The sequence below is a fragment of the Mauremys reevesii genome, linkage group 12 (genome assembly GCF_016161935.1).
Source record: "Mauremys reevesii isolate NIE-2019 linkage group 12, ASM1616193v1, whole genome shotgun sequence".
NCBI classification, from domain to species: domain Eukaryota; kingdom Metazoa; phylum Chordata; order Testudines; family Geoemydidae; genus Mauremys; species Mauremys reevesii.
Genome location: NC_052634.1, coordinates 35,488,661 through 35,505,931, shown reverse-complemented (window position 1 = coordinate 35,505,931; position 17,271 = coordinate 35,488,661). Strand labels below are relative to the sequence as shown.

At 49.7% G+C, this 17,271-nt stretch overlaps 2 non-coding genes across 2 annotated transcripts; one reads left to right on the top strand and one right to left on the bottom strand.

Moving 5' to 3' along the window:
• Positions 1 to 6,848: 6,848 nt before the first annotated feature.
• LOC120376568 lies at positions 6,849 to 7,001 on the top strand. The gene has a single exon (XR_005587426.1). It is a non-coding gene; the product is annotated as a 5.8S ribosomal RNA (ribosomal RNA).
• A 2,856-nt stretch (positions 7,002 to 9,857) lies between these two features.
• LOC120376176 lies at positions 9,858 to 9,976 on the bottom strand. The gene has a single exon (XR_005587084.1). It is a non-coding gene; the product is annotated as a 5S ribosomal RNA (ribosomal RNA).
• Between the last annotated feature and the right edge of the window lie 7,295 nt (positions 9,977 to 17,271).

Genomic DNA, 17,271 nt, shown 5'->3' with positions numbered 1-17,271 from the left:
CTCGCTGTCTCTGCTGCAGCATCGTCGAAGACTTTTTCCTTATAGTCAAAGCAAACTGTGACATCTACCACCAAGACTGTTCCATCTTTAACAAAGATGAGGTCTGGTTTCCTTAGCTCATTCTCAGCAGTGTGTAAGTGAGGTTCTTCATAAATCACCCATTTCAATTCATGGGCTTCCCGCTTCAATGTATCACAGTTTGTCTTCATATGCGGGCACCCAGGACTGCAGGACATTGCCCTAAAATGTGAGCTAATGATTCGTAAGAGGCAGAGCACTGCCTGCAATTCACAGTTTGATTATTCTTGCCACGTCCTAGGTATTCTTTGGTGGGATGCATCTTTGATCTGAGGTTGAGGGCTGTCAGAAACTGATGTTCTGAGAACCCACAATGAAATTTCAACCAATCATTGCTGATTGAATTATTATAAAAGTGTTCAACGCCACTGCCTTGGCATGGTAGATTTTTGTGAGTGTGTGTGTGTGTGTGTATATATATATATATATATATATATATATATATATATATATATATATATATATATATATATAAATAGAATAACTATGACTCTCTTAGGCTGTGTCAAGAGTCTAGTTACAGGGCTGCAGCTTCGAGACCTCAACCTCCACGTGGTCCCACTGGACGGCTCTGGGTGATGAGTTTGTCTAACTGAGGCTCAGCTGCTTTGTTATCCTGACCCTACTGTTCTGGTTCACCGGCCAGGCAGTAGTATTTAATGGTGGAAGAATCATAAAGTGATGGCGGCATTCAACAATGCCCGAATAAGCCCAGGTCAAAGGGCTAATTCGACAGATTGGCATATGAAGATTGTACATTGGGGCAGGTGCATCTTTCGACCAAATGAGCCCCTGACCTGGTATCGTGCCAAAGTCTCTACTGTGGCAACACAAACCGAAAGTGAGGCATCAGAGGTCCAGCATGCCTCACAGACAGATATAACCATAAATGAAGTACATTTTTCATCTTGTACCATACATCAAACCAAGAATGATGTTTTTAATGGGCAGAAAACTATACAAGAAAACCAAATAGGCTGTTTAATCCCTACATTGGAATTTGTGAACACCGCATTTGTTGATTCTGGTGGGGTTGTTCGTCCGGCAGGCCTTGAGTTGGTTGATGTGTTGGACTCAGAGGGCTTCAAGGTAGGGGTAAATGAAGTTCATCTGACTCCTATCATGGAAGAGCCAATAGCTGAAGAAGAAGCTATTAAAACAACTATAAATGGATCTCAAGAAAATACTATTATACAGCTACCTAATGATAACCCTGCCTGTCCTTTTTGTGGTGACCATGTCGGTAGACCAAGTGCCTTGAGTGTACATCTTAAACGTAATCATGGTGGAAGAGCTGTTGAATTTTGAAGTGTATAAGAATAAATGGGAAGTTCAAACCCCTTTTGAAGGATTGGGCCAATTTAAATCCTTTGCGCCTGCTGATAATTCAGCATTTGAAGTCCTAATTTCAGCTAAAGAAATAATGAAAAACATAAGGGATATGAATAAGTACTCGGCACCAGGACCTGATGGGATCAATCTGAGGGATTTACTCTTGTCACGGAGTCCCTGGGTGATGCTCTGGAACTGCTCCCCACAAAGCCAGTCAGGACTTTGGGGAGCCTCCTCTCCCTTGGAGCAGACTTGTTCAGGGCAAGAAGCTCACACGTCTTCACCTCCTGGGTCTCTCCTTGGAGCATTCAGCATCCTCTGCCCCTCCGTGCGCTTCCCACAGTGAGCCCGCCCCAGCGGGGTCCTGGGGAAGCCACAGGGTCCTTCACCCCCACTTTGCAGTTAGATGTGACTCAGCCAGCCAGTAAAACAGAGGTTTATTCAATGACAGGAACACGGTCTAAAATAGAGATTGTAGATACTGTGAACCGGACCCCTCGGCCCAGTGAGCCAGACCCCCACGTCTGCCCTCACTCCTCGTCCCCAGCCAACTCCAGACTCCCAGCCCCTCCTCCTCTGCTCAGTTCCTTTCCCGGGCCAGGAGGTCACCTGATCTCTGTCTCCAACACCTTCAGTTGGCACCTTTGCAGAGAAGGGGCCCAGGCCATCAGTTGCTAGGAGACAGAGTGCCAGGCATTTTGCTGCAGAGCAAGGGACCACTGCACCTATCACACAATCTTAGTCCACCATATAGATATTAAGAACTGCCTAGGGGACACTGAGGCACTGTAGCGAGGACGGGACAGGAAGTATAAAAGCCTGGCCTCAGCGTTCAGTTGGGAGCAGGCTGCCAGAGAGGGCAGAAGCTGGTGCCCGAGCTGACGCCGGGCCCAGCCTGCCCCGTGCTCGGTACCCAGAGGAGCACTGGCCCGACATGCCCCGTGCTCGTCACCCAGAGGAGCCGCCTGAACTTCCCCACATCTGACCTCACTAGGAGTGGCCTGAACTTCCCCACGCCCGGTATCCTGAGGAACACATGGCCTGGGACCCACTGGACGACGCCGGCGGAAGACAGGTACCCAATGAGGGGGAGTTTGGAAGTGACCCGGGGGTAGCCGACCCCGGTCAGTCTGCAGATATACCTGAGCCTATGTCAGTGTGTTGCGGCCAGGATCCCCACTGACTGCAGCGGATCCACGCCGCTGCTAGGGCCCCGGGCTGGGACGCAGAGGAGTGGGTGGGCCTGCGTCCCCCCTGCCACCCCTCTCACAGGTGGCAGTCTCCCCCTCACCTCAACACTCAGGCATAAGGGCCTGGGCCTATACACTAAACTGTTTGTCTGCTCAGCCCCTGCACCAGAGGGCCTGAGCTCCCTGAACTTTGTGTTGTTGCTCAGCCCCTGCACCAGAGGGCCTGAGCTCCACTGACTTTTTGTTGCTCAGCCTTGCAGCTGGAGGCCTGAGCCCGAACTTACTCGGTATTATCGTTGCTGCCCCGAAGTAAGGGGCCTGACCTGAGTACGTGTGGCGGGCTGGTGTGGCTCCCCTCAGCCCCAGGGAGGGTCGAGCCCCGGCCCCACATTCACCCCCCTCCTACAGGCACCAACACAGTATTCAGAGAAAACATTAAGAACATTCCCAGTTTGCCACAACTCTTAATAGATCTGGATGGGAGTGCACTGGAGAAACTATTTAATACTTGATCACAGGAATAATTCCCGATGGCATAAAAAACTGCCATTAGCTGTTGATCCCTGAAACAACAGATTCTGAAGCCTTAAAAGACTTGGGGAATTGGAGACCATTGACTATTGGATCCATTGTGCTTTGGCTTATTTCGCGAATAATATCAAATCAACTTATGAAGGCATGCCCATTGAACGCACGACAAAGGGGATTTATTGCCACGTTCGGCTGTTTGGAGAATCTTAAAATTCTCCATATAATACTAAACCAAGCTAAGAAATGCAAAAAATCATTAGGAGTGGTATTTGTCGATATTGCCAAGGCATTTGGCACCGTATTGCATGATCATATCATGTGGGTACTGAGAGAAAGGGGCCTGGACCAGCATATGGTGGATATCATCAGTGACTCTTATAAGAATGTCCACACCTATATTGAAGTTGGAAAAGAATCTTTATCATCTATTGCAATAAAAGTTGGCGTTAAGCAAGGAGATCCTATGTCTTCATTATTGTTCAATCTTCCGCTTGACCCTCTAATTACAACGCTAGAGAAGACTCGTATGGGATTCTCCTTTTGGGATAAATAAGATAACATCTTTAGCCTTTGCAGATGATTTGGTCTTGCTTAGTGATACCTGGGAGGATATGAATATAAACATTGGGATTTTGGAAACCTTCTGTGGATTAACTGGCCTAAAAATACAAGCTAACAAGTGCTATGGGTTTTTTGTAAGCCCCACTCACGACTCACATACTATTAACAATTGTGACGCTTGGAAGATAAACAAAGATAATTTGAACGTGATTCTCCCTGGTGAGTCCGAAAAATATCTGGGACTCAAAGTTGACCCATGGACCGGGTTTTCTAATCCTCTACTTTCTGAAAAACTCAACATGTGGCTTGAAAGACTTATAAAAGCTCCATTAAAGCCCTCTCAGAAGTTAACGATGTTAAATGTATACACGGTACCTAGAATCATCTATATGGCTGATCATACTTAGACTAAAAAGTCTTTATCTTCATTGGACAATAACATTAGAAACATGGTGAAACAATGGCTTCATCTTCCAGCGGATACATGTAATGGTTTTATATATGCCAGAACAAGAGATGTGACAATACTCGCTAGCCTTATTCCTTCAATCCAAGCACGGTGATTGCATAGGATTGCCAACTCAGATGATACAACAATCAAGAATATCACATTAATAAATAATATTTGAAGAAGAATACCAAAATCTGTGGAAGATTGCCGGAGGAAAGGAGGACAAAACCCCTAAAATAACAATTCAGTATTCATTGACTATAGATTGCCTCAGCATACATTGGAATGTCTCAATGAATGGGAAAAACCAGCCCCAAGGAAGATATATCCAACCCCATGTAATTGGAGGAAAATCAAATTCACTCATTGGAAAGACCTGCCTTGTCAAGGAAGTGGAATAGAATATTTTGATAATGATACAATAAGCAACGTCAGGATGAAATACCATTGCGGTTTCTCAGAACGTCAGTACCTTCTGGCTCTCAAACTTAAAGTTAATGTATATCCTATTAGAGAATATCTAGGACGTGGTAGGACAAATAAGGTACGTCTACACCATGGGATTATTCGATTTTACATAAACCGGTTTAGTAAAACAGATTATAAAAAATCGAGTGCACGCGGCCATACTAAGCACATTAATTCAGTGGTGTGCATCCACGGTCCGAGGCTAGCATCGATTTCTGGAGCGTTGCACTGTGGGTAGCGATGCAGACATTGTTCTGCGCTATATGAATCTCTATCACACATCTTAGGACAATGTCCGGCAGTACAAGAAGCCCTTATTAGAAGACATAATAAATTATGTAGTATGCTGAAACGGGAAGCTCGAAAATTAAAATGGGTCATCCATGTGGAACCACATCTGAATACCATGGGAAAGGAATTGAGAAAACCTGACCTTATTTTTGTTAAAGGAGAAAAAAGCCCTAGTCGTGGATGTCACCGTCCGATTCGAATATAAAGAGAAGGTATTTGAAGACGCTGCTATGGAGAAGGTGAAATATTATGAAGATCTAACAAGTCAGATAAGAGAACTAACTGGAGCTATGGAAATAGAATATTGTGGGTTCTCTCTAGGTATTAGGGGGAAATGGCCAAAGATCAGTGAGAAAGTTTTAGTAGCTCTAGGTATGTCAGATTGGCCGGTCTCTTTAGATGACAAACTTTTTAGTAAAAGGACTATATTGTACTCTCTAGATATCCTTAGAATTTTTGAGAGCTTAGGGAGAAACAATAGAACTACTGTTCCATGAGGTTCTGTCCCTTGTGTTTTATACTTTTTCTCTAATCTATATCTTAGCCAAGCTATATACGCCCCTAATTTTCCTGGGAATCTTGTGATGATTATAACACCTCATGATCGTTCACTGGACTTGGTAAAACTGAGTGGACGGGCTACCTGATGTGTTTTTACACTCTGAATAACTCGAAAAAGAAACCCGTGAGAAATAGCCAAATCCCTTGCTCTCAGAGAGCAGGTCAACCCCATGGGCTAGAATGGGATTGACCTGGTGGGCGGTCGTCCTGTGGATGTCCAAAAGGGGTCGCCCGAAACCGCCTCGGATGACCAAGAGAACCAGGAGGTCGGCGCGGATTTCAGGTTCGTCCCGCTGAAGCGGGGTTGGCTTTTTTGAGGTGTCCTTTAAGAAAGGTGTGCGGAGATTTTTGAGGACAGGGTTTTCAGAACCTGTGAGAACCAGAGCTCAGCCTAGGGGATCAATCCGAGGATGGTACCTGAACTACCTGAACTACCCAGGGGAGGGGGAGCGGCCATGTGACGGCGGAGGGCACTAGGCCCTTCGAGATGGCCACCTTTCTCTGGCTCTCTGCCAAAGTGTTGTGGGGGGCCCCCAAAACCTACCCAGCACACCCCCCGCACAGGCGAGGTGGCCGGGACCCTGAGCTACAAGTGTCGGCACCCCCCAGAGAGAGGGGGCCCACTGTCTTCATGCGACCGATGTGGCCCTGACGTTCGTGATGGGAAGGGCCCTTCATGGGCCAGCACCCCGACCATGTGGCCATCTGGTGTTCAGGTGGATTGGGACCCTTTTCCTTTTCACGCGCACCGATCCCAGGGGACCAACATCAACTTCTGTCCTCATAGTGGTGGTGGGGACCGGGTGCGGGCCTGGCCCACCCCAGCCCCTCCGGTCCGCGGGAAGTCCAGGACGGAGAGGGGCTACCCTGCCTCCCTCTCCGCATTGGGGCCGAAAGGCCGGGGCCCATCAGCCTCTCTCTCCCCTCCCCCCTCCACCCGATCCGAAAGGGCTGGGGTGGGGGTGCGGGCCGAGGGTCGGTCTGAACGCGGCCCCGGCCGCCTGGCCCCTGCGAGCCAAGCGCCTGGACGTTACCCGAGCCTCTGGGCTCGGGTCTTAAAACCCTTGACGGTCACGTACGAAGGGCGGACGGACACCGAGGAGGGGGATGCCCCGGCTGGGCAGGACGTCCCGTGCGGGGGACGGACTGGCGGGCGGGCTCAGGCGGCGGCGAGAGAAAGAGGGACCTTCAGGCTCCCCCCTGCTACCGTCGACCCGAAACCCGCCCGACCGCGCTCCGCCCCCCCCCTTTGGGGACAGCAGGCCAGGGACCCGACCGACCGGTGTGTTGCGGACAAGGAACCCCCCCCCTGCGCCGGCGTGGCTTTGGCCGCGTGGGGGGAAGAAAAACGGAAGGGCCTACCGAAACCCAAAAGCCAACGTGACAACTCTTAGCGGTGGATCACTCGGCTCGTGCGTCGATGAAGAACACAGCTAGCTGCGAGAATTAATGTGAATTGCAAGACACCTTGATCATCGACACTTCGAACGCACTTGCGGCCCCGGGTTCCTCCCGGGGCTACGCCTGTCTGAGCGTCGCTTGAAGGTCAATTGTCCCCGAGGATGCGGGGGGCGGCGGGACACGCGCGGCCCTCCTCCCCTGGCGGTGGAGGGCCGTGAGCAGCCCCACTGCCGTGCCCTCCGCGGGAGGCGCGACTGGGCGTCGCGCGCGCGGGCGGGTTTGGTCGCGTGGCCCCCTTCCCGTCCTCGGGAAGGGGAGCCCGGCGGCTCTCCCCGCCCCAACGTCTTCGTCCCCTAAGTTCAGACCCGATGCCCGGGCGCCCGCCGGGAGCTCGTCCCGTTCGCGGAGGAGCGCAGCGTCACGGCGGTCGGTCCCGTGCGCCCCGTCGCCCCATCCACTCTTCCCCCCCCCCCCCGGTTTCTTACCGCGGTCGGTGGCACAGGGCGCGGGGGGCACGTTGCGTTGGCGGTCGTCGGGGAGACAGGGTCCGGCCGTGGGTGCCGGCTCCCAGGTGGATCCCGAGGGGGAGACGGGCCTGCCCCGCGCGGCTGTCTGTGGCGACACGGCTGCCCGCTGGGGTTCCCGGTCCCCTCCCCTTCCCCTGCCCGGGGTTACGACGGTGCCCGGGACCTGCCGGGGCGCGGTCGGGGCGCGAGGGCGAGACTCCGCGCCAGGAGGAGGAGGGCGTCGGAAAGTCAGGGAGAGAAGGAGGAGAGCGGGCGGCACGCGCGCGTGACGGTGGAGAGAAGCGGGAGGAGGAGGAGGAGGAGAGGCGAAGGAGAGGGTTTCGCGAGGGCGCCCAGGTTGCGAACCCGACCCTCGTCCAACCACCACCGCCACCACCCCCCCCCGCCGCATCTGCTCCGTCCGCCGCCTCTGCCGGCCGTTTTTTCTTCCCCTCTCCCTGGCCGACGGCGCCCCCCGCGTGCACTCCTGGCACCGTCCGCCCCCCGCTTCCGCTTGCCCCGGCGCCCGCGGTGATGCCTCTCGTTCCTCCACTGGGCCGTTCTTGCCCTCCGAGGGTGGTCGTGTTACGAATCGGGCCTCCTCCGGGGCCGAAGCGCTTTCCCCCGCGGCGGCGGTGGGGCCGGCGGGCAGCCGCCGCGCCCCCCACCCCGTCCCTCTCCCGCCCGAAGTCCCCATCCGACTGCGACCTCAGATCAGGCGTGGCGACCCGCTGAATTTAAGCATATTAGTCAGCGGAAGAAAAGAAACTAACCAGGATTCCCTCAGTAACGGCGAGTGAACAGGGAAGAGCCCAGCGCCGAATCCCGTCCGCGGTGGGGCGAGGGAAATGTGGCGTACAGAAGACCCACCTCCCGGTGCCGCTCTCGGGGCCCAAGTCCTTCTGATCGAGGCACAGCCCGTGGGCGGTGTGAGGCGGTAGCGGCCCCGGCGTGCGGGACCGGGTCTTCTCGGTCGGGTTGCTTGGGAATGCAGCCCAAAGCAGGTGGTAAACTCCATCTAAGGCTAAATACCGGCACGAGACCGATAGTCAACACGTACCGTAAGGGAAAGTTGAAAAGAACTTTGAAGAGAGAGTTCAAGAGGGCGTGAAACCGTTAACAGGTAAACGGGTGGGGTCCGCGCAGTCTGCCCAGAGGATTCAACCCGGTGGGTTGGTCGGCGGCCGGGGCGGCGGATCCCCTCGCCCCGCTCCTCCGGGCGCGGGTGTCAGTGGGGACCGCCGCCCGGCGGCCACGGCCCGGCCCCGTCGGGCGCATTTCCACCGAGGCGGTGCGCGCGACCGGCTCGGGTCGGCTGGGAGGGCCTCGGCGGGCAGGTGGCTCGCTGCCGCGGGGCAGCGAGTCTTACAGCCCCGGGGCCGCACCTGTCGCCGCCTCCCGGGGCCGAGGGAGATGACCGCCGCCGCGCCTTCCCCCCGTGGCCCCGTGCTCACCAGCGGCCCCCCTCCCCTCGCGGGAGCTCCGGGTTGACCTGGTGGCGGCGATCTCTCCGGCCGGCCACCAGGTTAACCCGGGTCTCCCTACGGGCGTCGGAGCTCCGGGTTGACCTGCTGGCCGGGGACCCCTGCGGCCGGCCACCAGGTCAACCCGGTTCTCCCTACGGCCGTCGGAGCTCCAGGTTCACCTGGTGGCCGGCGATCTTTCCAGCCGGCCACCAGGTCAACCCGGTTCTCCCTTTGGCGGCATGGGCTCCGGGTTGAGCTGGCGGCCCGTTGGCTCTCCGGGCCGGCAGTCCCCCCACACCGGGTGCAGCACAGCACCGCTCCTCAGGACCTCCGAGGGGGGCTTAATAGTCGATCCCCGGCAGGTCCGGGGCCGGCTTAATAGTCGACCCCACGGGCAGGTCCGGGGGGAGGCTTAACGGCCGTTCCCCCAGCAGTCCGGGGGGAAAGCTTAACAGTCGTTCCCCCAGACTCTCCGGGGTGAGGCTTAACGGTCCTCCCCCGGGATCTCCGGGGCAGGCTTCCCTGTCGTCCCCCAAACTCTGCGGGGTGAGGCTTGACGGTCCTCCCCCAGCAGTCCGGGGGTAAGCTTAACAGTCGTCCCCCAGACTCTTCGGGGTGAGGCTTAACGGTCCCCCAGACTCTCCGGGGTGAGGCTTAACGGTCCCCTCCCCGGGATCTCCGGGGCAGGCTTCCCTGTCGTCCCCCAGACTCTGTGGGGTGAGGCTTAACGGTCCTCTCCCGGGATCTCCGAGGCAGGCTTCCCTGTCGTCCCCCAAACTCTGCGGGGTGAGGCTTGACGGTCCTCCCAAAGCAGTCCGGGGGTAAGCTTAACGGTCCTCCCCCAAACTCCTCGTCCGCCCACGGCCCCGGGGGGGGTGTCCCCCCGAGGCTTCGGGAGCCGCGGGTCCTCCTCATTGGTGGTGGTGGGGGGGGACTCTGGAGCGAGGAGGGGGCCTTCGGGCCCCCGCCCCAGTTCCTCCCTCCCCAGAAAAGGAGGGAGCCGGCCGGGACCGGGAAAAGCAGCCTACGGCACCTGGGATTCCCAGGCGGTCACCCATCCAAGTACTAGCCAGGCCCGGGACGGTTTACCTTCCGAGATCGGACGGGATCAGGGGCTTTCGGTCCGGTATGGCCGTAGGCACCCGGCTCCGCGCCTCCTCGCCCGCTTCTCCCCACCGCCTGCCGCCGACTCCCGGGCCTGCCCGACGGCCATCGTCTCTGGCCGATTTCTGGGGGAAACGAATCAATAAAAGAGCAAATGAAAGAAAACACTTCCACGGGCCCGAGCCAAACGGCCGGGAGGCAGTCCCCGGCCGCAGCCGGGCAGGGCGCGCCCCGGGCCGCTCGCCCGGCGGCCGGGTCCCGGTCTCGGTGGGGGGCGATCCGCTCCCACACCCCCGAGCGACCCAGCGGCTCCCGCCCGCCCTGGAGGGACCCTGCCGTTGGCGCCCAGCCTGGGGGACCCACGGTGCGAGGGGCGGGGGAGAGGGGAGCCGTCCGATCGCCCACCCGGAGAACAGGTCCACCAACCGGGTCGACCCGACGGCCGGTCGGTCTCGAGGTCATCTCAAGTTTGTCCACAGGAGGGGCAGCACTGCGGCCGGGCAGCAGGTCAACCCGGTTCTCCCTACGGCTGTCGGAGCTCCGGGTTTACCTGGTGGCCGGCGATCTGGTGACCCCAATTTGCTGACTGGGCCTGTGAAGTATGTAATAAACAATTTAATACCAAAAGTGGGCTTTCTCAACATAAAAGAATAGCCCATCCGGCAGTGCGGAATAAAGAGCATATTGAAGCCAGTCAGCCTAAAGTAATTTCCCAACGTGGTAAGCACAAGAGCTGTTGGACTGCCGAAGAAGAACAGCTCCTCGTTACTTTTAATAATATGTTCTGGGGTGAAAGGAACATAAATATTTTGATTTCGGATCATATTCAAACCAAAACAGCTAAACAAATAAGTGATAAGCGCAGGTTGTTGGGCCTTAACAAGAAAGCTGTAGTGACAACAATGGACCCAGTACCTGTATTGAGTGTATGTCATTTGGAAGCTAAAACTGGTAGCCCTATTACCATCACTGGACTGAGGGATGCATATATATGTAAGATAAAGCAAAATATAGGTGAGCAGGGTCAGATAAAATTTGACCCTGACATCATAAGTGCATGGATGGCTGGAGACTCCAATATAAGATCGCTTGTCGAGTCCACCTCGTTTGATATCCTCTCCACATTTCTAAGAGAATCACCTAAACCAAGGCAACGAGGGAATAATAAAATTATGAGTAATAAGAGTGGAAAGAAAAAGAAATGGATGGAGAAAAGAGCGGCAAAGAAAGGTTTCTATAAAAGATATCAGCATCTTTTTGAGATAGATAGATGCAAACTTGCCTCCATCATTCTTGATGGCACCGAACGTTTGCAATGCCAAATCCCTCTCACTGAGATATTTGAAACATACAAGAATAAATGGGAGAGTTTGACTCCTTTTGAAGGATTGGGACAATTCAAAGCCCATGCAGCGGCCAATAACACTGCTTTTGAAATTCTCCTCTCGGCCAAAGAAATAATGAAAAATATAAAGGGGATGAATAAGAACTCTGCACCAGGCCCTGATAAGATCAGCCTAAGAGACCTACTCCAAGCGGATCCGGAATGTACTGCTCTTGTGAAATTGTTTAATACATGGCTTATTACTGGTATGATACCTGATACCATAAAAGAATGTCGCTCCTTATTGATCCCCAAGACTGCAGATCCTGAGGCCCTAAAAGATCTGGGGAATTGGAGGCCTTTAACTATTGGATCCATCATATTAAGGCTTTTTTCAAGAATAATAACAAATCGACTTGCCAAGGCATGCCCAATAAACCCTCGACAAAGAGGGTTTATTGCTACATCTGGTTGTTCAGAAAACCTTAAGATACTTCATACAATATTGAAGCAAGCAAAAAAGAGCAAGAAATCATTGGGGGTTATATTTGTGGATATTGCTAAGGCATTTGATTTGATATCTCATGATCATATTATGTGGGTACTACAGGAAAGGGGATTGGATCAGCATATTGTGAATATAATTGAAGATTCCTATAAAAATATCCACACTCGAATAGAAGTTGGTGCAGGCGTACTTCATCTATTGAAATTAAAGTTGGTGTCAAGCAAGGAGATCCTATGTCTCCACTGTTATTTAACCTGGCAATGGATCCTCTAATTACAGCATTAGAGAAGGCTAATATGGGATTCTCTTATGGAATGAATAAGGTAACATCACTTGCCTTTGCGGATGATTTGGTTATGTTGAGTGACACCTGGGAAGGTATGACTAAAAATATTCAAATATTGGAAGACTTTTGTAAGTTATCTGGCCTGAAAGTACAAGCCAAAAAATGTTATGGGTTTTTTGTTAGTCCTACTCATGACTCTTATACAATCAATAATTGTGAGACCTGGAATATAGATAAAGATAGTTTGAATATGATTTTACCAGGCGAGTCGGAGAAATATCTTGGACTTAAAGTTGACCCATGGATTGGATTTTCTAAACCCTTACTTGAAGAAAAACTTGTTGTTTGGCTTGAAAGATTGACTAAGGCACCATTAAAACCTTCGCAAAAGTTAACAATGTTGAACAATTATACCATACCACGGATCATCTATTTGGCTGATCATACAGATACCAAAAAGACCTTGCTATCGTCATTGGATGATACCATCAGAACCATCGTCAAAGGATGGCTCCATCTACCACCCGATACTTGTAATGGTTTTATATATACCAGAATTAGGAATGGTGGATTGGGAGTGGCGAGACTCGCTAGTCTCATCCCTTCGATTCAAGCGCGGCGATTATATAGAATTGCAAATTCTGATGATGAGATAATTCGGTCTATCGCATTGGCAAATAACTTTGATGAAGAGTTTAAAAGCTATGGATAACTGCTGGTGGAAAGGAAGATAAAATTCCTGGAATAACAGATCCAGTCTCTATTGATTATGGACTTCCCCGACAGATCCTGGAATCTCTCAATGAATGGGAAAAGCCAGCTCCCAAGAAAATATATCCAATCCCATGTAATTGGAGAGAAGTAGAATTGGCTCATTGGAAAGATTTGCCATGTCAGGGCAGTGGAATTGAACATTTTATCAATGATACAATAAGTAATGACTGGTTACAATTTCATCCTGAATTTTCAGAAAGACAATTTCTTATAGGCCTCAAGCTTAGAGTGAATGTATATCCCACTAGAGAATATCAAGGGCGTGGTAGGATGAATAAGAATGTGAATTGTAGACATTGCACTGCACCTTATGAATCCCTTTCTCATATTTTAGGGCAATGTTCTGCGGTGCAGGAAGCCCGTATACGACGACATAATAAATTATGTGGTTTGTTAAAACAAAAAGCTAAAGATCTGAAATGGGTTGTCTATGAAGAACCTCACTTGCAAACCATAGAGAGGGAATTGAGGAAACCTGATTTTATCTTTGTTAAGGAAGATGTTGCCCTGGTGGTGGATGTTACTGTCCGGTTCGAATATATGGAGAAAGTTTTTGAAGATGCTGCAGCAGAAAAGGTGAGACATTATAAAAACCTGACAAGTCAAATAAAAGAACTGACTGGAGCTAAAGAGGTAGAATATTATGGGTTCCCCCTAGGTGCTAGGGGGAAATGGCCGAAAATCAACGAGAAAGTCCTGACAGCCCTTGGCATCCCGATTCATCAGCATAAAAGAATTGCTCAATGTTTTAGTAAAAGAACTTTCCTATATTCCATTGATATTATAAACACCTTTGAAAGCATTGGAAAGAACAAACAATTTACTGTTCCATGAGGTTCTGTCCCTCATGTGTCTTGAATTTCTTTTCTGATATCTTTTTCTTATCCATACTATATACCCATCCCTTTTCTTGGGAATCTCGTGATGATTATTATAATTCATGACCGCTCACTGGCTATGACAAAACTTTGGTTGGACGGGCCACCTGGGGTGTTTATACACTCCGAATAACTTGAAAAAGAAACCCATGTGAGTTTTTAAAATAGCCAAATGCCTCGTCATCTAATTAGTGACGCGCATGAATGGATGAACGAGATTCCCACTGTCCCTACCTACTATCTAGCAGATTTGAGACCTCAACCTCCCCGGGGTCCCGCTGGACGACTCATTGGGTGATTGAGTCGACCAACTGAGGCTCAACTGCTTTCGATTTCCCGCCCTATTGTTCTGGTACACCGGCCAGGCAATAGTATTCTGATGGAAAACCACGAGATGATGGCGGCCCTTGATAGAGCCGGAAATAGCCTGAGTCGAGGGCTAACTCGACAGATCGAAATCACGAAGGTTGTACCTTGGGGCAGGTGCATCTTCCGACCTAATGAGCCCCTGGCTCGGTTTCGAGTCAATGTCTCCTCAGTGGCTACACAGACTGAGAGCCCTGTGATTACTGAAAGTGAGGCAGATAATGTCCAGCCTGCCCCACAGACAAAGGAGGTATATTTCCAACCTCGTATATTACGGAATTATACTAGATGGTTAACAGTTATTCAAGAGGAACAATGGCTTGGTCCCCTCCATACGATAGAAATTATAGGCAGTGCCTTTAGGGAGACTGTAAAATCTACTTGTCTATCAAATCCAGATTTCTCTTTTATTACATCTGATGATGAGGATTTGGATTTGGGGACGAAGTACAGAAGTATGCGTGAGAGTAACGTGATTACCAATATTGAGGAGAGAATGGAAACAATATCAAGCGAGAGTCATATTCTTACTACTATTGAAGAGACAGTGGAAACAACTGTAAGTGGAGCACAGGAAAAGACCTTAATTCCACTACCTAATGATAACCCAGCGTGTCCCTTTTGCAGTGATCACGTTGGAAAACCAACGGCTTTAAGTGTTCATCTTAAGCGCAATCATGGTGGAAGAGTGGCTGAATTTCAATGCTCCATGTGTGATAAAAGTGATTCTAAGGTACACAGCATCTTGTGCCATATTCCGAAATGTAAAGGAAAATAACAGAAGATCAATTGGGTTACTGGGCCTGTGAAATATGTAATAAACAATTTAATACCAAAAGTGGGCTTTCTCAACATAAAAGAATAGCCCATCCGGCAGTCGGAATAAAGAGCGTGTGAAGCCAGTCAGCCTAAAGTAATTTCCCAACGTGGTAAGCACAAGAGCTGTTGGACTGCCGAAGAAGAACAGCTCCTCGTTACTTTTAATAATATGTTCTGGGGTGAAAGGAACATAAATATTTTGATTTCGGATCATATTCAAACCAAAACAGCTAAACAAATAAGTGATAAGCGCAGGTTGTTGGGCCTTAACAAGAAAGCTGTAGTGACAACAATGGACCCAGTACCTGTATTGAGTGTATGTCATTTGGAAGCTAAAACTGGTAGCCCTATTACCATCACTGGACTGAGGGATGCATATATATGTAAGATAAAGCAAAATATAGGTGAGCAGGGTCAGATAAAATTTGACCCTGACATCATAAGTGCATGGATGGCTGGAGACTCCAATATAAGATCGCTTGTCGAGTCCACCTCGTTTGATATCCTCTCCACATTTCTAAGAGAATCACCTAAACCAAGGCAACGAGGGAATAATAAAATTATGAGTAATAAGAGTGGAAAGAAAAAGAAATGGATGGAGAAAAGAGCGGCAAAGAAAGGTTTCTATAAAAGATATCAGCATCTTTTTGAGATAGATAGATGCAAACTTGCCTCCATCATTCTTGATGGCACCGAACGTTTGCAATGCCAAATCCCTCTTACTGAGATATTTGAAACATACAAGAATAAATGGGAAAGTTTGACTCCTTTGAAGGATTGGGACAATTTAAATCCCATACAGCTGCCAATAACACCGCTTTTGAAGTCTCCTCTCGGCCAAAGAAATAATGAAAAATATAAAGGGATGAATAAGAACTCTGCACCAGGCCCTGATAAGATCAGCCTAAGAGACCTACTCCAAGCGGATCCGGAATGTACTGCTCTTGTGAAATTGTTTAATACATGGCTTATTACTGGTATGATACCTGATACCATAAAGAATGTCTCTCCTTATTGATCCCCAAGACTGCAGACCCTGAGGCCCTAAAAGATCTGGGGAATTGGAGGCCTTTAACTATTGGATCCATCATATTAAGGCTTTTTTCAAGAATAATAACAAATCGACTTGCCAAGGCATGCCCAATAAACCCTCGACAAAGAGGGTTTATTGCTACATCTGGTTGTTCAGAAAACCTTAAGATACTTCATACAATATTGAAGCAAGCAAAAAAGAGCAAGAAATCATTGGGGGTTATATTTGTGGATATTGCTAAGGCATTTGATTCGATATCTCATGATCATATTATGTGGGTACTACAGGAAAGGATTGGATCAGCATATTGTGAATATAATTGAAGATTCCTATAAAAATATCCACACTCGAATAGAAGTTGGTACGGAGCGTACTTCATCTATTGAAATTAAAGTTGGTGTCAAGCAAGGAGATCCTATGTCTCCACTGTTATTTAACCTGGCAATGGATCCTCTAATTACAGCATTAGAGAAGGCTAATATGGGATTCTCTTATGGAGTGAATAAGGTAACATCACTTGCCTTTGCGGATGATTTGGTTATGTTGAGTGACACCTGGGAAGGTATGACTAAAAATATTCAAATATTGGAAGACTTTTGTAAGTTATCTGGCCTGAAAGTACAAGCCAAAAAATGTTATGGGTTTTTTGTTAGTCCTACTCATGACTCTTATACAATCAATAATTGTGAGACCTGGAATATAGATAAAGATAGTTTGAATATGATTTTACCAGGCGAGTCGGAGAAATATCTTGGACTTAAAGTTGACCCATGGATTGGATTTTCTAAGCCCTTACTTGAAGAAAAACTTGCTGTTTGGCGTGAAAGATTGACTAAGGCACCATTAAAACCTTCGCAAAAGTTAACAATGTTGAACAATTATACCATACCACGGATCATCTATTTGGCTGATCATACAGATACCAAAAAGACCTTGCTATCGTCATTGGATGATACCATCAGAACCGTCGTCAAAGGATGGCTCCATCTACCACCCGATACTTGTAATGGTTTTATATATACCAGATTTAGGAATGGTGGATTGGGAGTGGCGAGACTCGCTAGTCTCATCCGCCGATTCAAGCGGCGATTATATAGAATTGCAAATTCTGATGATGAGATAATTCGGTCTATCGCATTGGCAAATAACATTGATGAAGAGTTTAAAAAGCTATGGATAACTGCTGGTGGAAAGGAAGATAAAATTCCTGGAATAACAGATCCAGTCTCTATTGATTATGGACTTCCCCAACAGATCCTGGAATCTCTCAATGAATGGGAAAAGCCAGCTCCCAAGAAAATATATCCAATCCCATGTAATTGGAGAGAAGTAGAATTGGCTCA